Genomic DNA, 25,429 nt, shown 5'->3' with positions numbered 1-25,429 from the left:
AGATTATGACAGGGCAATGCAATGTGAGACATAACACAATACAGGGCGGTACAGTACAATACACAGTCAAAAATAAACAACCCATTAAATAACCCGTAATGCAGTGCAGAACAATGCCAATATATGCAGGACAGCAGCCAGGAGGATGACAGAGCAGTACAAGACAAAATGTAACACAATACAGGGCACTGCAATGACAAAATATATCAGATAGCAGTCAGAACGACGACAGGGCGATACAATGCAAGACACAACACAGCACAAGGCGGTAACTAGGCAATGCACGCTCAAGAAGAGCAACCAATAAAACCCTCCAAATACATATGAGGACAATCCCAGAGTGTCTAAAATGCCAGTGAAGAGAATGACACGGCAATACAGGCCACTGCCATGCAGGGGAGCGGAAAAGGGCTGTTGGGCTGGCCGTTATTGATAGAGTAAGCTAATTAACTTATAGCCACATTAGCACTGGAAGAAAATATGTAGGTCCCCACTGGAGACAGACTCGGGCCTGTATTGCGAGCCATCCCCCAAAGTAGAAGTACCACTCATAACAGCTTCCACTGATGGTTATAGCTCAAACAGAAACCCAGGGAAGAAAAAGAAGGGGGAGCTGGGGGAAAAAGAGAAGTAAAAAGCAAAAGGAAGAAAAAAAGAGAAACAGGGTGGCGGGGGGAGGGGGGGGATGGGGGGGAAGACGACGAAAAACACAGGGGGGCGGCAGGGGGGGAAGACGACGAAAAACACAGGGGGGCGGCAGGGGGGGAAGACAACGAAAAACACAGGGGGGCGGCAGGGGGGAAGACAACGAAAAACACAGGGGGCTGGGCAGGAAGAAAAGAAAAAAAGGGGAGCAGGGTGGCAAAAAGAAGAAAAAGGGGGCTGGCGGGGAAAGAGAAGAAGGAAAAAAGGGGGGGCATTGGGGGGGAAGACAAGGAAAAAAGGGGGGGCATTGGGGGGGAAGACAAGGAAAAAAGGGGGGGCATTGGGGGGGAAGACAAGGAAAAAAGGGGGGGCATTGGGGGGGAAGACAAGGAAAAAACAGAGGGGCAGAGAGAAGGGAAGATGGAAAGGGGGCCAGAAGGGGCGAAGAGGAAAAAAAATGGACTGCGTGGGAAGAAAAGAAGAAAAATGGGGCTGGAGAGGAAGAGGAAAAAAGGGGGCAGCGGGAGGTGAAGACAAGAAAAAGAAGGGGGCTGGGCAGGAAGACAAGAAAAAAGAAGGGGGGCTGGACGGCAAAAAGAAAAAGTAAGGAGCAGGGGGGCTGGACGGCAAAAAGAAAAAATAAGGAGCAGGGGGGAAAGAAGGAAAAACGGGGGTGGCAGGGAAAGAGGAAAAAAGAGGGGGACGGGGGAAGAGGAAAAAGGAGGGGGCAGCTGGCGGGGGAAGAGAAGAAAGGAGGGGGCAGAGGAGGAAAAAAGGGGGGCAGAAAGGCTGAATAAGAAAATAAGACGGGGGCAGAGGGGGTAAGAGAAGAAAAAAGGGGGCAGCTGTAGGGAAGAGAAGAGAAAGAAGGGGGGCAGAGGGGTGGAGAGGACAAAAAAGGGGGCTGGGTAGGAAGAGGAGGAAAAAAAAGATAGGCAGCGGGGGTAAGACAAAAAAAGGGGACGTCTGTGGAAAGAGAAGAAAAAGAGGGGGTGGCTGGGAAGGGAAGAGGAAAATAGGGGGCAGAGGGGCGGAAGAGGAAAATAGGGGGCAGAGGGGCGGAAGAGGAAAATAAAAGAGGGGCAGCAGAGGGAAGACAAGAAAAAAAACAGGGGCAGAAGGGCGGAAGAGGTAAAAAAAGGGGGGCAGAGGGGCGGAAGAGGTAAAAAAAGGGGGGCAGAGGGGCGGAAGAGGTAAAAAAAGGGGGGCAGAGGGGCGGAAGAGGTAAAAAAAGGGGGGCAGAGGGGGTAAGAAGAAAAACAGGGGGCGGCAGTGGGGAAGGGAAGACAATAAAGGGAGCCGCTGGGAAGAAAGAGGAAAAAAAAAAGGGAGGCAGAAGGGCAGAAGAGGAAAAAAAAAGGGACAGAGGGGGTAAGAAGAAAAAAGGGGGTGAAAGGGGCAGAAGAGTAGAAAAAAGACGGGCGGCTGTGGGGAGAGAAGGAAAAAAAGGGGGTGAAAGGGGCAGAAGAGTAGAAAAAAGACGGGCGGCTGTGGGGAAGGGAAGGAAAAAAAGGGGGTGAAAGGGGCAGAAGAGTAGAAAAAAGACGGGCGGCTGTGGGGAAGGGAAGAGAAAAAGGGGCGCGGCGGGGGAAGGGAAGAGAAAAAGGGGCAGCTGTGAGGAAGAGAAGGAAAAAGGGGGGCGGTGGGGGAAGAGAAGAAAAAAGGGGCAGCTGTGAGGAAGAGAAGGAAAAAGGGGCAGCTGTGAGGAAGAGAAGGAAAAAAAGGGGGCTGGACGGGAATAAAAGAAAAAAGAGGGGGCTGGACGGGAATAAAAGAAAAAAGGGGAGCAGGGGGGGCAAAAAGAAGGAAAAAAGGGGGGTGGCAGGGGGAGTAGAATAAAAAGGGGGGCGGCATTGGGGAAGAGAAGAGAAAGAAGGGGGACAGAAGGGCGGAAGAGGAAGAAAGTAGGGTAGAGGAGATAAGAGAAAAAAAAAAGATGCACGGCTGTAGGAAGAGAAAAAAGGGCACAGCCGTGAGGAAGAGAAGGGAAGAAAGGGGGTGGCTGGGACGGAAGGAAAAAAAAAAAAAGAGATGGACAGAAAGGCAGAAGAGAAAAATAAAGTGGGGTAGAGGCAGTAAGAGAAAAAAGGGGGGGCAGCAGTGGGAAGACAAGAAAAGTATCTATTTACAAGTATCTAAAGGGTGGGTTTAAGGAGGACGGAGCCAGGCTCTTTTCAATGGTTCCCAGTGACAGGACGAGGGGCAATGGGCACAAGCTAGAATATAGGAAGTTCCGTTCAAATACATGGAAAAACTTCTTTACAGTGAAGGTGACAGAGCACTGGAACAGGCTGCCCAGGGAGGTTGTGGAGTCCCCTTCTCTGGAGATTTTCAAGACCCGCCTGGATGCAGCCCTGAGGGATGTGCTTTAGGCAGTCATGCTCTAGCAGGGGAGTTGGACTAGATGATCTCTAGAGGTCCCTTCCAACCCTGAAGATTCCGTGAAAAAAGGGGGCTGGGAAGGAAGAGGAAAAAAATAGGGGCGGCCGTTCAGAAAAGAGGAAAAAAAATAGGGGCAGCTGTGAGGAAGAGAAAAAAAAAAAAGGGGCTGGACTGGGGCTGGACTGGAAGAAAAAAAAAAAGGGGGGAGCATGGTGGCAGCTGTGGGAAAGGGAAGAGGAAAAAAGGGGGGCAGCCGCGGGAAGAGAAAAAAAAAGGGGGGCAGCCGTTCAGAAGAGAAGAAAAAACGGGGGCGGCCATTCAGAAGAGAAGAAGAAAAGTGGGCTGGACGAGTAGAAGAGGTAAAAGAGCAGGGGTGGCAGGGAAGAGAAAAAGGGGGGACGGGGGGGAGCGGAAAAAAAAAGGGGGGCAGAGGGGCTGAGAGGAAAAAAGGGGGCAGCTGTAGGGAAGGGAAGAAAAAGGGGTGCAGGGGGGCGGAAGAGGAAAAAAAGGGGGGAGAAGAGGGGTGGGAGAGGAAAAAAAGGGGGCTGGGGAGGAAGAGGAAGAAAAAAAACAACGGGCGGCTGTGGGGAAGGGAAGAGAAAAAAAAGAGAGCAGCTGGGAAGGAAGAAGAAACCAAATGGGGACAGAAGGGCGGAAGAGGAAAAAAGGGGGGCGGACGGGTAAAAAAAAAAAACAAGGGGGGCGGCTGTGAGGAAGAGAAGAAGAAAAGGGGGGCGGACGGGTAAAAAAAAAAACAAGGGGGGCAGCGGCGGAAGAGGAAAAAAGGGGGGCAGCGGCGGAAGAGGAAAAAAGGGGGGCAGCGGCGGAAGAGGAAAAAAGGGGGGCAGCGGCGGAAGAGGAAAAAAGGGGGGCAGCGGCGGAAGAGGAAAAAAGGGGGGCAGCGGCGGAAGAGGAAAAAAGGGGGGCAGCGGCGGAAGAGGAAAAAAGGGGGGCAGCGGCGGAAGAGGAAAAAAGGGGGGCAGCGGCGGAAGAGGAAAAAAGGGGGGCAGCGGCGGAAGAGGAAAAAAGGGGGGCAGCGGCGGGGAGAGAAGTTAAAAGGGGGGCAGAAGGGCGCAAGAGAAAAAAGAGGGCTGGGGAGGAAGAGGAGAAAAAAAAAAGAGGGGGCGGCTGTGGGGAGAGGAGAAAAAAAAAAGAGGGGGCGGCTGTGGGGAGAGGAGAAAAAAAAAAAGAGGGGGCGGCTGTGGGGAGAGGAGAAAAAAAAAAAGAGGGGGCGGCTGTGGGGAGAGGAGAAAAAAAAAGAGAGGGCGGCTGTGGGGAGAGGAGAAAAAAAAAAAAAGAGGGGGCAGAGGGCCAGAAGGGGAAAAAAAGGCGGGTAGAGGGGGTAAGAGAAGAAAAAGGGGGCTGGGAAGGAAGAGAAAAAAATAGTGGCGGCCTTTCAGAAGAGAGGAAAAAAAAGGGGCTGGACTGGAAGAAAAGAAAAAAAAAAAAAAAGGGGAGCAGGGGGGTGGCTGTGGGGAAGGGAAGAGAAAAAAGAGGGGGGCGGCCATGGGAAGAGGAAAAAAAAAAAAGGGGGCTAGACAGGTAGAAAAGGTAAAAGAGCGGGGGACGGTGGGGAGCAGAGAAAAAAGGGGGGCAGAGGAGCTGAGAGGAAAAAAAGGGGGGAAAAGAAGCAGAAGAGGAAAAAAGGGGGCGGCTGTGGGGAAGGGAAGAAAAAGGGTGCAGGGGGGCGGAAGAGGAAAAAAAGCAGGTGGCATTCGGAGAGAAGAAAAAGGGGGGTAAGAGCAGAGAGGGAAAAGAGGGGTCTGGGAAGGAAGAGGAAGAAAAAAACGAGGGGCGGCTGTGGGAAGAGTAGAAAAAAAGGGGGGCAGAGGGGCAAAAGAGAAAAAGGGGGGGCAGCGGAAGTAAGAGAAAAAGGGGGGGCAGCAATGAGAAGAGAAGGAAAAGGGGGCTGGGAAGGAAGAGGGAAAAAATAGGGGCAGCTGTTTGGAAGATGAGAAAAAAGGGGGCAGCTGTGAGGAAGAGAATCAGAAAAGGGGGCGGCGGGGGAAGAAAAGAAAAAAGGGACCAGGGGGTCAAAAAGAAGGAAAAAAGGGGGGCGGCGGGGGAAGAGAAAAAAATGGGGGCGGTGGGAAGAGAAGAAAAAAGGGGGCAGAAGGGCGGAAGAGGAAAAATAAGGGGGGGAACGGGGGCGGCTGTGGGGAGAGAAGAAAAAAAGGGGGCAGAGGAGTGGAAGGGGAAAAAAAGGGGGGAAAAGGGGTGAAAGAAGAAAAAAGGGGCAGGCTGTGGGAAGGAAGAGGAAACAGAAGGGGGACAGAGGGGCGGAAGAGAAGAAAAAAGGGGGGAAAAGGGGCAGAAGAGGAGGAAAAAACAACAGGCGGCTGTGGGAAGAGTAGAAAAAAGGGGCTGGTTGAAGGGAGAGAAGAAAAAAAGGGGGGAAAAGGGGCAGAAGAGGAAAAAAGGGGGCGCCTGTGGGGAGAGAAGAAAAAAAGGGGGCAAAAGGGGCAGAAGAGGAAAAAAGGGGGCGCCTGTGGGGAGAGAAGAAAAAAAGGGGGGAAAAGGGGCAGAAGAGGAAAAAAGGGGGCGCCTGTGGGGAGAGAAGAAAAAAAGGGAGGCAGAGGGCCGGAAGGGGAAAAAAGTTGTGAAAAAGGGGGCGGAAGAGGAAAAAAAAAAGACGGGCAGCTGTGGGGAGAGAAGAGAAAAGGTGGGGAGGAAGGGGCGGAAGAGAAGGAAAAAGGTGGGGAGGAAGGGGCGGAAGAGGAGGAAAAAGGTGGGGAGGAAGGGGCGGAAGAGGAGGAAAAAGGTGGGGAGGAAGGGGCGGAAGAGGAGGAAAAAGGTGGGGAGGAAGGGGCGGAAGAGGAGGAAAAAGGTGGGGAGGAAGGGGCGGAAGAGGAGGAAAAAGGTGGGGAGGAAGGGGCGGAAGAGGAGGAAAAAGGTGGGGAGGAAGGGGCGGAAGAGGAGGAAAAAGGTGGGGAGGAAGGGGCGGAAGAGGAGGAAAAAGGTGGGGAGGAAGGGGCGGAAGAGGAGGAAAAAACAACAGGCGGCTGTGGGAAGAGTAGAAAAAAGGGGCTGGTTGAAGGGAGAGAAGAAAAAAAGGGTGCAGAAGGGCGGAAGAAGAAAAAAAAAAAAGGGGAGAAGAGGGGCAGAAAAGGAAAAAAGGGGGCGCCGGTGGGGAGAGAAGAAAAAAAGGGAGGCAGAGGGCCGGAAGAGGAAAAAAGTTGGGAAAAAGGGGGCAGAAGAGGAAAAAAAAAGACGGGCGGCTGTGGGGAGAGAAGAAAAAAGGTGGGGAGGAAGGGGCGGAAGAGAAGGAGAAAAACAACAGGCAGCTGTGGGAAGAGTAGAAAAAAGGGGCGGGCTGTGGGAAGGAAGAGGAAACAAAAGGGGGGACAGAGGGGCAGACGAGGAAAATAAAGTGGAGTAGAGGGGCGGACGAGGAAAATAAAGTGGAGTAGAGGGGGTAATAAGAAAAAAAGGGGGGCAGCAGTGGGAAGAGAAGAATAAAAGGGGCTGGGAAGGAAGATGAAAAAATAGGGGCGGCTGTTCAGAAGAGACAAAAAGAGGGGGCGGCTGTAAGGAAGAGAAGCAGAAAAGGGGGCGGCGGGGTAAGAAAAGAAAAAAGGGGAGCAGGGGGGCAAAAAGAAGGAAAAAAGTGGGGCAGCGAGGGAAGAGAAGAAAAAAGGGGGCGGAAGAGGGAAAAAACCGGGGGAAAAGTGGCGGAAGAGGGAAAAAGGGGGCAGCTGTGGGGAGAGAGGGAAAAAAAGGGCGAAAAAAGGCGGGGGGGAGAAGGGGCGGAGGAAGAGGAAAAAGGCGGGGGGGAGAAGGGGCGGAGGAAGAGGAAAAAGGCGGGGGGGAGAAGGGGCGGAGGAAGAGGAAAAAGGGGGCAGCAGTGGGGGGGGGGGGGGGGGGGGGGGGGGGGGGGGGGGGGAAGAGAAGAAAAAAGGGGGGTGGGGAGGAATAGGAGGAAGAAAACGATGGGCGGCAGTGGGAAGAGTAGAAAAAGGGGGAGAGGGGCAAAAGGAAAAAAGGGGGGCAGCATTAGGAGGAGAAGAAAAAAGGGGGCTGGGAAGGAAGAGGAAAAAAATAGGAGTGGCCATTCGGAAGAGAAGAAAAAAGGGGGCAGGACGAGTAGAAGAGGTAAAAAAGGAGGGGGCGGCGGGGAAGAGCGGGAAAAAAAAAAGGAGGGGGCGGCGGGGAAGAGCGGGAAAAAAAAAAGGAGGGGGCGGCGGGGAAGAGCGGGGAAAAAAAAAAAGGAGGGGGCGGCGGGGAAGAGCGGAAAAAAAAAAGGAGGGACAGAGGGGCTGAGAGGAAAAAAGGGGTGCAGGGGGGAGGAAGGGGAAAAAAGCGGGTGGCATTGGGGAGAGAAGAAAAAGACAGGGGAAGGGCGGGAGAGGGAAAAAAGGGAGGAAAAGGGGCGGGAGAGGGAAAAAAGGGGGCTGGGGAGGAAGAGGAAGAAAAAAACGATGGGCGGCTGTGAGAAAGAGTAGACAAAAAGGGGGCAGCTGTAGGGAAGGGAAGAGAAAAAAGGGGGCAGCTGGGAAGGAAGAGGAAACAAAAGGGGGACAGAAGGGCAGAAGAGAAGAAAAAAGGGGGGCGGCAGTGGGAAGAGAAGAAAAAGCGGGCTGGGAAGGAAGAGGAAAAAAATAGGGGCGTCTGTTTAGAAGAGAAGAAGAAAAAGGGGGCTGGACGGGTAGAAAAAAAGAAAGGGGGAGCAGGGGAGTGAAAAGAAGGCAAAAAGGGGGGGAAGGGGCGGAAGAGGAAAAAGGGGGGCAGCAGTGGGAAGAGAAAACAAAAGGGGGCTGGGAAAGAATAGGAGGAAAAAATGACAGGCAGCTGTGGGAAGAGTAGAAAAAGGGGGCGGCAAGGGAAGAAAAAAAAAGGGGGCAGCAGGGCGGCAAGGGAAGAAAAAAAAAGGGGGCAGCAGGGCGGCAAGGGAAGAAAAAAAAAAAAGGGGGCAGCAGGGCGGCAGAGGAAAAAAAAAGGGGGCTGGGGAGGAAGAGGAAGAAAAAAAAACAACAGGCCTCTGTGGGAAGAGTAGAAAAAAGGGGCGGGCTGTGGGAAGAGTAGAAAAGAGGGGGCAGAAGACGAAAAAAAGGGAGGAAAAGGGGCAGAAGAGGAAAAAAGGGGGTGGCTGTGGGGAGAAAAGGAAAAAAAAGGGGAGCAGAGGGGCAGAAGGGGAAAAAAGGGGGGAAAAGAGGGACGGGAGAGGGAAAAACGGGGCGGAAAAGGGTCGTGAGAGGGAAAAAGGGGTCAGCAGTGGGAAGAGAAAAAACAAGGGGGCTGGGGAGGAAAAGGAGGAAAAAAAACGACAGGGGGCTGTGAGGAAGAGAAGAACAAAAGGGGGCGGCTGTAAGGAAGAGAAAGAGAAAAAGAAAGGGGAGCAGGGGGGCAAAAAGAAGGAAAGAAGGGGGGCGGCTGGGGAAGGGAAAAAAAATGGGGGCTGTGGGAAGAGGAAAAAAAAAGGGGGGAAAAGGGGCAGAAGAGGAAAAAAAAGGGGGCAGCTGTAGGGAGAGAACGAAAAAAAGGGGGGAAAAGAGGGGCGGGAGAGGGAAAAAAGGGGCGGAAGAGGGGAAGAAAAAAAAGGGGGCTGGGGCGGAATAGGAGGAAAAAAAACAACCCACGGCTGTGGGAAGAGTATAAAAAAGGGGGCAGCTGTGAGGAAAAGAAGAAGAAAAGGGAGGCAGCAGGGGAAAGGAAAAAAAGGGGGCAGCTGTGGAGGAAGAGTAGAAAAAAAAAGGGGGCGGCTGTGGAGGAAGAGTAGAAAAAAAAAGGGGGCGGCTGTGGGGAGAGAAGGAAAAACAGGGGGCTGGGAAGGAAGATGAAAAAAATAGGGGCGGCCGTTTGGAAGAGAAGAAAAGAGGGGGCGGCTGTGAGGAAAAGAGGAAGAAAAGGGGGCAGCGGGGGAAGAAAAGAAAAAAGGGGAGCAGCAGGCAAAAGTAGGAAAAAATGGGGGCAGCAGGGGAAGGGAAAAAACATGAGGGTGGTGGGAAGAGAGGAAAAAGGGGGGAAAAGGGGGCGGCTGTGGTGAGAGAAGAAAAAGAGGCAGAAGGGCACAAGAGGAAAAAAAGGGGGAAAAGGGGCGGAAGAGAAGAAAAAAGGGGCTGGGGAGGAAGAGGGGGAAAAAGGGGCGGAAGAGAAGAAAAAAGGGGCTGGGGAGGAAGAGGAGGAAAAAAAACAGGCGGGTGGGGGAAGAGTAGAAAAAGGGGGTAGCTGTGGGGAGAATAGAAACGGGTCAGAAAGGGGCGGAAGAGGGAAAAAAGGGGGTTGGGAAGGAAGAGGAAGGAAAAGACGGGGGGAAAGGGGCGGAGGAGGGAAAAACGGGGGGAAAAGGGGCGGAGGAGGGAAAAACGGGGGTCAGCAGTGGGAAGAGAAGAAAAAAGGGGGCTGGGGAGGAATAGGAGGAAAAAAGTGACGGGCGGCTGTGAAGAAGAGAAGAAGAAAAGGGGGCGGTGGGGGAAGAAAAGAAAAAAGGGGAGCAGGGGGGCAAAAAGAAGGAAAAAAGGGGGTGGCAAGGGAAAGAAAAAAAGGGGGGCAGAGGGGCAGAAGAGAAAAAAAGGGGGGCAGAGGGGCGGAAGAGGAAAAAAAGGGGGGCAGAGGGGCGGAAGAGGAAAAAAAGGGGGGCAGAGGGGCGGAAGAGGAAAAAAAAAGGGGGGCAGAGGGGCGGAAGAGGAAAAAAAAAAGGGGGGCAGAGGGGCGGAAGAGGAAAAAAAAAAGGGGGGCAGAGGGGCGGAAGAGGAAAAAAAAAAGGGGGGCAGAGGGGCGGAAGAGGAAAAAAAAAAGGGGGGCAGAGGGGCGGAAGAGGAAAAAAAAAAGGGGGCTGGGGAGGAATAGGAGGAAAAAAAAAAAGGGGGCTGGGGAGGAATAGGAGGAAAAAAAAAAAGGGGGCTGGGGAGGAATAGGAGGGAAAAAAAAAAAAAGGGGCTGGGGAGGAATAGGAGGAAAAAAAAAAAAGGGGCTGGGGAGGAATAGGAGGAAAAAAAAAAAAGGGGGCTGGGGAGGAATAGGAGGAAAAAAAACGATGGCCAGCTGTGGGAAGAGTAGAAAAAAGGGGCGGCTGTGGGAGAGTAGAAAAAGGAGGTGGCTATAGGGAAGGGAAAAAAAAGGGGCAGCTGTGGGGAGAGAAGGAAAAAAGAGGGGGCGACTGTGGGAAAGGAAAAAAAGGGGGCTGGGAAGGAAGTGGAAAAAAATAGGGGTGGCCGTTTAGAAGAGAAGAAAAGAGGGGGCGGCTGTGAGGAAAAGAAGAAGAAAAGGGAGCAGCGGGGGAAGAAAATAAAAAAGGGGAGCAGGGGGCAAAAATAAGGAAAAAAGGGGGGCAGCGGGGGAAGGGAAAAAAATGAGGGTGGTGGGAAGAGAGAAAAAAAGGGGGCAGAAGGGAAGAATAGGAAAAAGGGGGAACAGCGTGCGGCTGTGGTGAGAGAAGAAAAAAAGGGGGCAGAAGGGCGCAAGAGAAAAAAAGGGGGAAAAGGGGTGCAAGAGAAGAAAAAAGGGGTGAAAAGGGGCGGAAGAGAAGGAAAAAAACAACAGGCGGGTGTAGGAAGAGTAGAAAAAGGGGCGGGCTATGGAAAGAATAGAAAAAGGAGGTGGCTGTGGGGAGTGAAGAAAAAAGGGGGCAGAAGGGCGGAAGAGGAAAAAAGGGGTAAAAGGGGCGCAAGAGAAGAAAAAAGGCGGCTGTGGAAAGAGTAGAAAAACAGGGGGAAAGGGGCGGAAGAGAAGGAAAAAGGGGGCGGCTGTGGGGAGAGAAGGAAAAAAGGGGGCAGAAGGGCGCAAGAGGACAAATAAGAGGGGAACAGGGGGCGGCTGTGGGGAGAGAAGGAAAAAAGGGGGCAGAAGGGCGCAAGAGGACAAATAAGGGGGGAACAGGGGGCGGCTGTGGGGAGAGAAGGAAAAAGGGGGTAGAAGGGCGCGAGAGACGAAAAAAGGGGGCTTGGGAGGAAGAGGAGGAAAAAACAACAGGCAGCTGTGGGAAGGGCAGAGAAAAAAGGGGCGAGCTGTGGGAAGGGCAGAGGAAACAAAAGGGGGGCAGAGGGGCGGAAGAGGAAAAAAGGTGGGGCGGAAGAGGAAAAAAGGTGGGCAGAGGGGCGGAAGGGGAAAAAAAGGGGGAAGCTGTGGGGAGGGAAGAAAAAAGGGGGCGGCTGTGGGGAGGGAAAAACGGGGGGGAAAGGGGGGCGGCTGTGGGGAGGGAAAAACTGGGGGGAAAGGGGGGCGGCTGTGGGGAGGGAAAAACTGGGGGGAAAGGGGGGCGGAAGAGGAGGGAAAAACGATGGGCGGCTGTGGGAAGAGGAGAAGAAAAAAATGGGGGACAGAGAGGCGGAAGAGGAAAAAAGGGGGCAGCTGTGAGGAAGGGAAGAAAAAAGGGGGCTGGGGAGGAAGAGGAGGAAAAAAATGACAGGCGGCTGTGGGAAGGGGAGAGAAAAAGGGGGGGCTGTGGAGAGGGGAGAGAAAAAAGCAGGGGCTGTGGGAAGGAAGAAGAAACAAAATGGGGGACAGAGAGGCGGAAGAGAAGAGAAGGAAAAAATGGGGGCGGTGGGGGAAGAGAAAAGAGAAGAAAAAAGGGAGCAGAGGGGCGGAAGGAAAAAAGGGCGCGGCTGCAGGGAAGGGAAGGGAAAAAAGGGGGCGGCTGCAGGGAAGGGAAGGGAAAAAGGGGGGAAGAGGTGTGGAAGAGGTAAAAAAGAGGGCGGCTGCAGGGAAGGGAAAAAAAGGCGGGGAGAAAAGGGGCGGAAGGGGAAAAAAAGGCGGGGAGAAAAGGGGCGGAAGGGGAAAACAGGGGGTGGCAGTGGGTAAGAGAAAAACAGGGGGCTGGGAAGGAAGATGAAAAAAATAGGGGCGGCCGTTGGGAAGGAAGATGAAAAAAATAGGGGCGGCCGTTTGGAAGAGAAGAAAAGAGGGGGCGGCTGTGAGGAAAAGAAGAAGAAAAGGGGGCAGCGGGGGAAAAAAAGAAAAAAGGGGAGCAGCGGGCAGAAATAGGAAAAAAGGGGGGCGGCGGGGGAAGGGAAAAAAGGGGGCAGAAGGGCAGAATAGGAAAAAAAAGAGGGGAAAAGGAGGCGGCTGTGGTAAGAGAAGAAAAAAAAGGGGGCAGAGGGGCACAAGAGAAGAAAAAAGGCAGCTGTGGAAAGAGTAGAAAAACGGGGGGAAAGGGGCGGGAGAGGAAAAAAAAGACGGGCGGTGGGGGAGAAAAGAAAGAAGGGGGGCAGAGGGGCACAAGAGAAGAAAAAAGGCAGCTGTGGAAAGAGTAGAAAAACGGGGGGAAAGGGGCGGGAGAGGAAAAAAAAGACGGGCGGTGGGGGAGAAAAGAAAGAAGGGGAGCAGGGGGGCAAAAAGAAGGAAAGAAGGGGAGCAGGGGGGCAAAAAGAAGGAAAAAAGGGGAGCAGGGGGGCAAAAAGAAGGAAAAAAGGGGAGCAGGGGGGCAAAAAGAAGGAAAAAAGGGGAGCAGGGGGGCAAAAAGAAGGAAAAAAGGGGAGCAGGGGGGCAAAAAGAAGGAAAAAAGGGGAGCAGGGGGGCAAAAAGAAGGAAAAAAGGGGAGCAGGGGGGCAAAAAGAAGGAAAAAAGGGGAGCAGGGGGGCAAAAAGAAGGAAAAAAGGGGAGCAGGGGGGCAAAAAGAAGGAAAAAAGGGGAGCAGGGGGGCAAAAAGAAGGAAAAAAGGGGAGCAGGGGGGCAAAAAGAAGGAAAAAAGGGGAGCAGGGGGGCAAAAAGAAGGAAAAAAGGGGAGCAGGGGGGCAAAAAGAAGGAAAAAAGGGGAGCAGGGGGGCAAAAAGAAGGAAAAAAGGGGAGCAGGGGGGCAAAAAGAAGGAAAAAAGGGGAGCAGGGGGGCAAAAAGAAGGAAAAAAGGGGAGCAGGGGGGCAAAAAGAAGGAAAAAAGGGGAGCAGGGGGGCAAAAAGAAGGAAAAAAGGGGAGCAGGGGGGCAAAAAGAAGGAAAAAAGGGGAGCAGGGGGGCAAAAAGAAGGAAAAAAGGGGAGCAGGGGGGCAAAAAGAAGGAAAAAAGGGGAGCAGGGGGGCAAAAAGAAGGAAAAAAGGGGAGCAGGGGGGCAAAAAGAAGGAAAAAAGGGGAGCAGTGGGGGAGGAAGAGGAAAAATAAGGGGGGAACAGGGGGCGAGCTGTGGGAAGGGCAGAGGAAACAAAACGGGGGCGGCTGTGGGAAGGGCAGAAGAAACAAAACGGGGGCGGCTGTGGGAAGGGCAGAAGAAACAAAACGGGGGCGGCTGTGGGAAGGGCAGAAGAAACAAAACGGGGGCGGCTGTGGGAAGGGCAGAAGAAACAAAACGGGGGCGGCTGTGGGAAGGGCAGAAGAAACAAAACGGGGGCGGCTGTGGGAAGGGCAGAAGAAACAAAACGGGGGCGGCTGTGGGAAGGGCAGAAGAAACAAAACGGGGGCGGCTGTGGGAAGGGCAGAAGAAACAAAACGGGGACAGAAAGGCAGAAGAGGAAAAAAGGGGGACAGAGGGGTGGAAGAGGAACATAAAGTGGCGTAGAGGGGGTAAGAGGAGAAAAAGGGGGCTTGGAAGGAGAAGAAAAGGGGGGGCGGCTGTGCAGAAGAGAAGAAAAGGGGGCTTGGAAGGAGAAGAAAAGGGGGGGCAGCTGTGCAGAAGAGAAGAAGAAGGGGGCTGGATGGGTAGAAAAGAAAAAAATGGGAGCAGGGGGCGAAAAGAAGGAAAAAAGAGGGGGTTGGGGCAAGAGAAAAAAATGGGGGGCAGAGGAGGAAAAAATGGGGGGGAGAGGGGCGGAAGAGGAAAAAAGGGGGCGGCCTTGGGGAGAGAAGAAAAAAGGCGGGGAAAGGGGCAGAAGAGAGGGGGCGGCCGTGGGGAAAGGAAGAAAAAGGGGGGAAAGGGGCAGAAGAGGAAAATAAATTGGGGGAAAGGGGGAAGAAAAAAAAGGGGGGCGGCTTTGGGGAAGGGAAGAGAAGAAAGGGGGAAAAAAATAGGAGGGGCCGGGAAGGGAAGACAAAAAAGGGAATGGCAGCGGGGGAGGAAGGAAGGAGAGAAAAAAAAAAGGGGGCGGCCGAGAGAAAAAAAAAAAAAAAGGGGGCGGCCGAGAGAAAAAAAAAAAAAAAGGGGGCGGCCGAGAGAAAAAAAAAAAAAAAAAAGGGGGCGGCCGAGAGAAAAAAAAAAAAAAAAAAAGGGGGCGGCCGAGAGAAAAAAAAAAAAAAAAAAGGGGGCGGCCGAGAGAAAAAAAAAAAAAAAAAAGGGGGCGGCCGAGAGAAAAAAAAAAAAAAAAAAGGGGGCGGCCGAGAGAAAAAAAAAAAAAGGGGGCGGCCGAGAGAAAAAAAAGGGAGGGATCACACCACCACAGCGCTCCAATTTAGAAAAAAAATTAAGAAATTCACAATTCAGTACAATACAATCCCAGACACTCAAGTAAATCAGGACAACGACAGGGCAATACAGTGCAAGAAATAACATTATACAGAGAGGTGCACGGCACTACACACTCAAATAAAGAACAGCCAATGGAAAAATTGAAAATACATTGCCATCAAATGTTAGAAAACATCAGATGTCATTCAAGACAATGACAGAGCGACACAATGGAAGGCGTAACACAATACTGGGCAGTACAAGGCAATATGCAGCTAAACAAAGAACAACTGATGAAAAAATTCACAACAGAGTGCAGTCTTATGACGATCTCCAAAGCGACCGTTACGACAATGACAGGGCGATACAATGCCACACGTTACGGTGTACAGGGCAGTACAACCCAATACGCAGACAAGTAAGCGACAGCCAATTACAAGACCCACAATACAGCACACTACAATGCCAGACAGTCTCAGATGTCGGTCAAGACAATGACAGGGCAATACAGTGCAAGACATAACATTATGTGGGTCAGTACAAGGCAATACACAGTCAAATAAAGACCAGTAAATTACAATACCCAAGACACACTGCGGTACAATGGCAAATCCCACGTGTCAGTCAAGACAATGTCAATGCAAAACGGAAAACCACGCAGGGCAGTCCAAGGCAATACCCAGTCAAATAAAGAACAGCCAGTCAGAAAACCTACACTACGCTGCCGTACAATCTCAAAAAGTCTCAGATGGCAGTCAAGACAATTACAGGGCAATACAGTGCAAGATGTGACACAATACAGTCCGGCGCAAGGCAATATGTAGCCAAATAAAGAACAGACAGTTAAAAAATTCACAGTGCAGTGCACTACTATGACACAATGGATCAGATGGCAATCAAGATGATGACGGGGCAATACGAGGCAAGACGCGACACCATACGGGGACAGACAAGGCAATATGCGGCTGTTGCGGGCAGAGCGATTAACTTCACTCCTGAGAGAGAAGTCGAGAAACATTTAGAAACACACACACAGTGATTCTCCAAAGGTAGCGGTGCACGTGACGGCGTTTTACCAGATTCCATGGCCACGTACCCCGGATTATTTACTGCATAGGGGCCAGGGTCAGACAAGCTGACAGGGAGGCCCTCCCGTTGAGTCACGAGGCTTGGAAAGGACCCCCTTGCTTTCTAAGCTCCTTCTCGGAGAGGAGTCTAGGTGCGGCTGGATCCAACTCCTAGCCCCGGACTTGGGCAATGGTTTACCTCTAAAGGATTGTATCTGCGCCATCGACCCTTTATACCACTGAGCTAAGACCACAAGGTTTAGCATGCTATTAGTCACTTACCGAGACTCTGTTGCAGCAAGGCACCTCTCAACCTCGAAGACTAGAACCTTAAGTGAGCTTCCCCGCTCAAGGACAGATGCTGGCGAACAGGCTGCTGCTGTGTGGGAAAGCGCAAAAGGCTCTTTGGCTGTCCACGATTTATAGAGGCAGCTAATTGACTTTTAGACATAACAGCCTGGGAAAAAAAATATCTAGGTCCCCACTCCAGACTGCGTATTGACTCTGTTGCCAGCCATCCCCCAAAGTGTGTGTCGCTCATAAGAACTCCCACTGATGGTTATGGCTTGGGCCACAGCCCAGGGGAAAACAAGGGAGTGGGGGCGGGGGGTGGTGTCGCAGGAAACAGGAGATGACAACACCACAGCAGTCAAGTAAAGGACAGCCCATTACAGGACTGCACTGCATTGTGTATTTTTTAACACGGTATCTTAAACGACAGTCAAGGCAATGACACAGCAATGCAGCACAGGACATACCTTGTACCGCTCCATATACTGTTAATTCACAGTCAAATAAACAGCCCATTACAGGACTACACTGTATGGTGATTTTAACGCAATCTCTAAAATGACAATCAAGACAGTGACAGCGCAATACAATGCAAGACATTACAGTCTACAGGGCAACACAATCCATAGTGCAGTCAAACAACAGCCAGTTACGGTACCCAGAATACGGTGCACTAAAAAGCCAGACAGTCTCAGATGTCGATCGAGACAACGACAGAGCAAGACAAAGCAATACATTACATTATACAGGCCAGTACAAGGCAATTCAAAGTCAAATTAATAACAGGCAGTTAAAAAATTCACAATATGGTGCACTACGACAGAATGGATCAAACGGCAATCAAAACAGTGACGGGCCAATACAACGCAAAACGTGACACAATAGAGGGACGGACGAGGAAATACGCAGTTCTGGCTGTCAGAGCGACTAACTTCACTCCTGAGAGAGAAGTAGTGTAACATATAGTAACATAAACACAGTGATTCAACAAAGGTAGCAGTGCACGTGACGGCGTTTTACCAGATTCCGTGGCCATGCACCCCGGATTATTTACTGCATAGGGGCCAGGGTCAGACAAGCTGTCTGGGAGGCCCTCCCGTTGAGTCACGAGGCTCGGAAAGGACCCCATTGCTTTCTAAACTCCTTCTCGGAGAGGAGTCTAGGTGCGGCTGGATCCGATCCTTGCCTTGGACTTGGTCAACGGTTTACCTCTAAAGGATTACATCTGCACCATCAACCCATCATACCACTCGGCTACGACTGTGAAGTTTGGCATGTTATTAGTCACTTACCGAGAATCTGTTGCGGCAAGGCATCTCTCAGCCTTAAGGAACAGAAACTTACATGAGCATCCCCGCTCAATGGGAGGTGCTGGTGAACGGGCCGCTGCCTTGCAAGAGAGCTCCAAGGGCTCTTGTCCTGTTGACTATTTGTAGAGGCAGCTAATTGACTTTTAGTCATATCAGCCTGGGAAAAAAATATCTAGGTCCCCACTCCAGACAGCACGTTGACTCTGTCGCCTGTGGGAAGGGGAGAAAGGGGGGAGGGGGAGAGGGGACCACACCGCTACAACGGTCAAACAAAGAACAAACAATTCAATAGTTCACAATACAGTGCAGTACAATCCCAGACAGTCTGAAACAACAGTCAAAACAATGACAGACCAATACAATGCAAGACATAACACAACACACGGCAGCGCAAGGCAATACACAGCCAAATTAAGAACAACCGATCAAAACACCCACAATACAGTGCAGTCCTACGACAGAATGTTTAAAGTGACCGTCAAAACAACGACAGGGCAATGCAATGCATAACGCAGTACAGGACAGTACGATAGAACACACAACCAAAGAACTAATTCACAAACTCACAATACAGTGCAGTACAATCCCAGACAATCTAAAATAAAAAGCAAGACAACATCGTCAGGGCAATACAATGCAAGACAAAAGTTATCCAGGGCAGTACAGCGCCATACACAAAGAACCAACAATGAAAAAATTCACGGTACAGTGCCATACAATGGCAGACTATCAGATGTCAGTTGAGACAACAACAGAGCAATACAGCGCAAGGCATAACATGATACAAGGCACTACAAGACACTGCACGGTCAAAGGAACAACCACCTATTAAAGAAGTCACAATACAGTGCAGTCCTGTGACAGAACATATAAAATGACTGTTGAAACAATGACAGGGCAATACAATGCAAGACGAAACACGATATGGGGCAGTACAAGGAAAAAACACAGGCATGTAAACAACCACCCCTTAAAAAAAACCCACAACACAGTGCAGTACCATGCCAGAATATATCACTCAGGAATATTATATGGCAATACAATGCCAAACGTAACACAACACGGGGCAGTACAATGTAAAACAGAATTAAAGAAAGAACAACCTGTCAAAACCCCAACATACAGGGCAGTACTATCCCACGGAGCATCAGGTGGCGGTCGAGACAGTTACAGGACAACAGAATCCGAGACATAACGTTAGACAGCGCAGTACAGTGCAATAGTCAGTCAAATATACAACCGACGAAGGGACCCACAATACTGTGCATTACAACGCCAAAGGATATGAGACAGCAGGCAAGATAACGACAGAGCAATACAATGCACAACGTAAGACAATAGAGGACAGTATAATGCTAAGATGCATCAGATGGCAGTCAAAACAATGACGCGGCAACACCATTCGAGACCCAACACAAAGGCGGTAACACGGCAATACACGGTCAAAGATAGAACACCCGGTAAAACCCCCACGATACAGATGGCTACTGTCCAAGAGCGTCTACAATGACAGTGAAGAGAACGACGGGGCAACGCAATGCAAGATGCAGCATGACACAGGGCGCTACAGAGCAATACGCAGCCAAATCAGGAACAAACTTTTAAAAAAACCACGGAATATGGAGCAGTACATACCAGAACGGATCAGACAGTCAGGGCGATTACAGGGCAATACAATTCAAGACAACACACAATACCGGGCAGGACGACACAAGATGTAGTCAAACAATGAACCGCCGATCAAAAACCCACGGCCGAGTGCGCTGCAATCCCGCTCGCAGATGGCGGTTGATAAAACTGAGCGATAGAATCCAAGACTTAACATTATAGGGGGCAGTATAATGCAATAGACAATCACATAGAGAATGACCGATTATGAAACTGACAGTACAGTTCATTAGGATGACAGAATATTTCAGATATCAATCAAGACGGTTCCAGAGCAATACAATGCAAGACCTAACAATATACCGGGCGGTACAATCTGATACACAGTGAAATAAAAGCAACTGATTATAGGACTGCACGGTACTGAGAATTTTTTTTAACACAATCTCTAAACTGACAATAAATACAGTGACAGGGCTATACAATGCGAGACGTAGCACCACACCAGACAGTACAATCCAATATGCGGCCATATAAACAACAACCAATTATAGGACCGCACCGCATTGTGAATCTTTTAACACAATCTGTAAAATGACAATCCAGACTACAACATGTCAATAGAATGCAAGACGTAATAGTATAGTGGGCAAAACCAGGCAACATGCAGTCAAAGACCAGCAAATTATAGCACGGCACTGTATTGTGAATTTTTTAACGCAACGTCTAAAATCACAAACGAAACAATGACAGGCGAAACAAGGCAAGACATAACATTGTATGCGTCGGTACAACCCAATACCTGATCAAATAAGCAGCAAACAGTTATAGGACCGCATGGGGTTGTGAACTTTTTAACGAATACACAGTCAAATAAAAAACAGCCACTTGTAGGACCACAGTGGACTGAAATTTTTAAAGCAACGTCTAAAATCACAAACACGACAGTGACAGGACAATACAATGCAAGACGTAACGGCGTACCTGGCAGTACAATGCAATACACAGTCAAATAAAAAACAGCTGATGAAGGAAGTGACAATATGGTGGCGTACAACAGCAGAATACATCAGATGACAATCAAGACAACAACAGAGCGATACAATAGAAGACGTAACACCACACGGGGCAGTACGAGGCAATACACAGCCACATAAGAATTCATGAAAGACATCACAATACAGTCCAGTCCTAGGACAGATTCTCTAACGTGACCGTCAAGATGATAGGGCAATACAATGCAAGACGTAACACCGGCAATATGCAGTTGTGGCGGGCGCAGTGATAAAATTCACTCCTGAGAGAGAGGTAGAGAAACATTTACAAACGTAACAGCAGTGATTCAACAAAGGTAGCAGCGCATGTGATGGCACTTTACCAGATTCCATCGCCACATACCCCAGATTATTTCCTGCCTAGGGGCCAGGGTCAGACGAGCCGTCAGGGAGACCCTCCCTGTTGAGTCACAAGGCTTGGAAGAGACCCCCTTGCTTTCTAAACTCCTTCTCAGAAAGGAGTCTAGGTGCGGCTGGATCCGATCTTTGCCCCGGACTTGGGCAACGGTTTACCTCTTAAAGGATCATATCTGCGTGATCAAACCCTTTATATCGCTCAGCTAAGATTGCTAAGTCTGGCGTGCTAGTCACTTACCCAGAATCTGTTGTGGCAAGGCATCTCTCAGCCTCGAAGAGCAGAACCTTGAGTGTCCCTGGGAAATGATGGCGAACAGGCTGCCGCCTTGCAAGAAAGCTCAAAGGGCTCTTGGTCTGTCCGCTAGTTATACAGTAAGCTAACTGACTTACAGTGTTTTGACTCTGTTGCCAGCCATCCCCAAAAGTTCAAATGCCACTCGTAGCGACTCCTGCTGGTCGTTTTAGCTTAAGCAGCAGCCTGGGCGAAAAAAGGGAATGACATCGCAACAGCAGTCAAATACAGAACAACCGGTTAAAAATTGCACAATACAGTGCCAGACAGTCTTAAAATAACTGGCAAGACAATGACGGGGCAATACAATGCAAGATCGAACCTTACACAGGGCAGTACAAGGCAACATACAATCAAATGCAGAACAGACAATGAAAGAATTGACGGTACAGTGCCATACAATGGTAGAATATATCAGATGTCAGTCGCCACAATGACAGAGCAATACAAGGCAAGACGTAACGCGACACGGGGCCCTACCAGGCGATACAGTCAAAGAAACAACAACCCATGAAAGAATTCACAATACAGCGCGGTCCTAGGACAGAACGTGTAAAATGACCATCGAGACAATGACAGGGCGATACGATGCAAGATACAGCACCATACCAGGTGGTAACAAGGCACCGTGCAGCCAAATGAAGAACAACCGATTAAAAAACCCAGCATACCTTCAACTGTAATACCAGAAAAGATCAGAAGGCAGTCGAGACAATGACAGCACGCTATAATGCGAGAAGTAACACAATACAGGGCAGTACAAGGCATTACACAGTCAAATAAAGAAGAACCGATTAAAAAACACACAATACAGTGTGGTGCGATGCCAGAGTAGATCAGAATGCAGTCGAGACTAAAATGGGGCAATATAATGCGAGATGTTACACAACACAGGGCGGTACGAGGCGTTAGAAAGCCAAATGAAGGACAACCGATTAAAAAACACGCAATACAATGTGGTACGAGGCCCAAACAGATCAGAAGGCAGTCAAGGCTATGACGGGGCAATATAATGCAAGACTTAACACAATAGAGGGCAGTACAAGGCACTACACAGTCCAAGAACAACCGATTAAAAAAACACCGCAACGCGGTGCGGTACAATGCCAGAATAGATCACATAGCAGTCAAGAGTGTGACGGGGCAACACGATGCAAAACCGATACTGAGACAGGCGGAGCAATACTATTTCAAATATACAAGAATATAATACAGAACCGAATTCTTAAGCGTACGACGCAAGACCATCTCAAATGGCAGTCGAGGAAATTACTGAGCAACGTAATGCAAAAGCAACACGCCGCCCGGCAATACAATATGTGGTCAGATACAAAACAATCCATTCCAGAAACAACATATCGAACAGTACAACTCCACGGTCTCAGATGGCAGTCAAGATATATGCAGAGCAATACCGTGCAAGACCTAACACAATACAGGGCAATACGATAAAATACATAGGGTAACTTAAGAACGATGAATCAAAAAACCTGCAATACAGCGATTACAATGGCAGACGGCCCGAGATGGCAGTCGAGACGATTACAGGGCAATACAACACAAGACGAAACGTGATACGGGGCGGTACCCTGCAAAACCATCCCAGACGGCCATCGGGGAAATTACAGAGCGATATAATGCAAAAACAATGCCCTGCCCGACAACGCAATATATGGTCACGTACAAAACAATCCGTTAAAGAAACAACATACGGAACAATACCGTGCAAGATGGTTTCAGATGGCGATTACAGAAAATACAGAGTGATGTGATGCAAAACTGAAATAGCACCAAACACCGTAATACAATTTCAAATACACAGCCTTCAAATACACAACAAAATACTTAAGGATACAATGCCAGAGTGTCTCACGTGACAGTCAAAACAGTGACAGACCGAAACGATTTGAGACGTACTGTGATACAGGGCAGAACAACGCAATACGTGGTCAAAGGAAGAACAACCGAATAAAAAAAAAAAAACCTTAGTACCATGCAGAATGACAACAGGATATATCGGACAGCTGTCAAGACAATGACAAAGCCATATGCTGCAAAACCAAAACACGGCCAGGCGACGCAATAGAGGTTCAAATACACAACCGTGCGATTCAAAACAAAATATGGAAGGCTACCATGCCTGATCCTCTCAGATGGCTGTCAAGACAGTGACTAAGTGATATGACACGAAACAGAGATACAGGCAGCCAAAGTGATACAATTTAAAGTACAGACTGATGGAAAGCCACGCAAAATACAGAACTATACGATGCAACGCAGTCCGACGTGCCGGTCAAGACAATTACGGGGTGCTACAATACAAGACCGATACAGAGCCAGGCAATGCAATACTATTTCAAATACACAATACAACACAAAACAAAAAATACATAAGCATACAATGCAAGACAGTCTCAGACAGCAGTCAAGACAGTTACAAAGCAACGCAACTCAAAACCAACACAGAGCCCTGCAACACAATACAGTCAGATGCAGAACAATCCATCAAAGTAACAACATGGCAAACGGTATAACATGACAGTCTCAGATGGCTGTCAAAACGATGACCGAGCAATACAGCACAAGACGTAACGGAATACAGGCATTACCATGCTAGACCGTCTGAGACTGCAGACGAGAACACTACAGAGCAATACAATTCCAGGCTAAACACAATACAAGGCAGTGCAATGCAAGATAGCGTCACATACGGTCAGGACAATTACAGCTCCGCTCACGTGCCCAAAGGGCACCGCTCCTGGAAAGCCTGGGGCACTACGCTAACTTTTAAATGCCTCGCTGCTATTTCCAACCCTGTCCCCTCCCCTCCCTGAGGAAGCTCCGCTGCTGGTACCTCAACTTCGCTGGGGGCCAGGACTCTGGAGCCCTGCTCGACAATAAAAAAAAAGTTACCATACATCAAATTGATTCATCCTGGAGTTGCTGGGTTTCCTCTTCATCATCTGCAAAAACAAACAATGGAACCCCGATTTGCACAAAATGGTGCCATCAGCCACCGTTGTGTCCATCAACACTAAGTTGTACTGCAATATCCCCCGCATCGGATGTGCCGTACCCTTCTGCTCACCTGCTCCGCATGGATTCCGGATTTGGACTTTGCGGCACTCTCTGGTTCTGGCACCTAAAACACCTAAGACACACAATATTACTGTTGAGCTTATGGGAAACCACCACCCCCATGCGCCACCTCTCTACTACCCAGCTCACCTCCAAGACTCATCCAGCTCCAGAGGTGTGCAGCACCTGCAAAACCAAAGACAAACACTGCACTGAGCTGCAAGGTAGTACTGGGCTATTAGACACCGACGTGTCCACAACTGCCTCACTTGCTGGGACTATTCAGTGGGCACGCAGCATCGCCCCTTTGACCCTGCGTGTCACACCAACCAAAGAAACGCGTGCTGACATACCGCCCAAAACCTTAACATGTACGCACCTATTCCTGTTTCCCGCTCCCTCACCTTGCCTGACCATCCTCCTGAGGCGTGCAACCTGAAGGCTTGCAAACCGCCTGTAAAACTCAACCGACATGGGTTGCTTAAAACTTGAAAGTTGCTCCCTCTGAGGAAGATGTGATACTTCAGCCCACCCGCCGCTGCTGACCTTGACTGACTCATCCCCATCCCCACATCCCGTGTCGTTCACTGCTTCAAAACTTCAAATTGAAAAGGAACCAATTCATATAGTACTCAAAGCCACATCTTCTCTCTAATACCATGTGCTGACTCACCGTCTTATGTTGCTCTCCTCTTCTATGCTGCCCTGCCAAGCTTGTCCTGTTGCATCTGCAAGAACAACATCAGAGAAATCACCCTGAGGTAGAGCAAGAGTCATAACAACAAGAAGTCTTGCACCTTTTTACAAATACCATCTAAGGTCCAAGTACAACCGTACGCAAAGAAGATTACAAAAAAATCCGCACAAAAAGCAGCCATACCCTCTTCCACATGAGCTCTTCTTCACTGCTGCTGTATTGCCTTTCCAACGTGCCTCTGTTCTTTCCAAACAAAACAGAAGAGGTGTCTACACAGCCTCCCGATGGTTACCCTGAGATAACTCTAACACTTTTGCCCCGATCTACATAAATTCATGTACTACATATAGACTCCCCACGCAATTCCGCTCACCCTGGACGCTACGCACCCGGGCAGGGCAGCCCCGAGCCAAACACTCACAGTTACAGACAGACACTACACAGAACGCTCCGAACACCACGCCTCAAAGGTGAGAGAAAAAACTCTCAGCAAGAAAGATGACACAGGGACCAGAGTCACCGTCATGCCAGAAAATCTGGTGGATTGTGATGATGTCGACGTGAAGACGCTCTATGGAACACCCAGAAACAAACTATAGAACATGATGGTACGTAATAAGAATGGACTGTCGAGCCCAATAAGATGGACATGCAGGAAGCCTGGCTTCAAGACCTAAGAACATAACAAGGCAGGGAAGAAATCCCAGTTGCGGAAGTGGGCCGTCCGGAAACTTCCGAGATGCAAGACCGATGCACGCTTTAAGATGCTAACGCAAGAAGAGCGGCAGCCAAATGGTGCTACGCCCACGGGCCCGAGCGTTTGGGACCCTAGGGATGAAGCCTAGAGCCCCACGTCGTGCTCCTGGAGCTCAAAGATGATCTCGAGACCCAAGAAAGGGTTAAGATACACAACACAGACCACATGAATGACATGACAACATGCACAGGCCGAAACTGCCCTGCCCGGGATGCGCTAGCATCACACTGAACAATAAGCAACATCCTTTACCTTCCCAAATATGACTGTGCCCCGAGACAGCCCTCGCCACTACGCTAACGTCAAATACCCCATTTTGCAGTTGTCCACCATGGCCCCTCTCCGGCACCTGACTCTCAACTTAGCTTTCGGAGGGCCAGGCATCTGAATCCTTCTTCGATGCAGTCTGCAAAAGCCAGCCATCTGATACATTTCCACAGTCACCAGGTTCCTCCTCTTCCTCTGCAAAAGGAAAAGAAAAAATAATCCCAGAGGCAGCCACAGCACCAGCAATAGGCATCCTGAGAGGAGATGCCAACCTCTTCCACGACACCTTCAGCCTCCCGAACGCCGTGGCATTCTGCTCGCCCGCTCTGTGCCGATTCCGGAGTCCAGGGCTGTGGTGATAGTTATTCACAGCAGCTAA

This window comes from Chroicocephalus ridibundus, chromosome 5, assembly GCF_963924245.1.
Source record: "Chroicocephalus ridibundus chromosome 5, bChrRid1.1, whole genome shotgun sequence".
In the NCBI taxonomy this organism is placed as follows: Eukaryota; Metazoa; Chordata; class Aves; order Charadriiformes; family Laridae; genus Chroicocephalus; species Chroicocephalus ridibundus.
Note: the sequence above shows the minus strand (reverse complement) of the source record.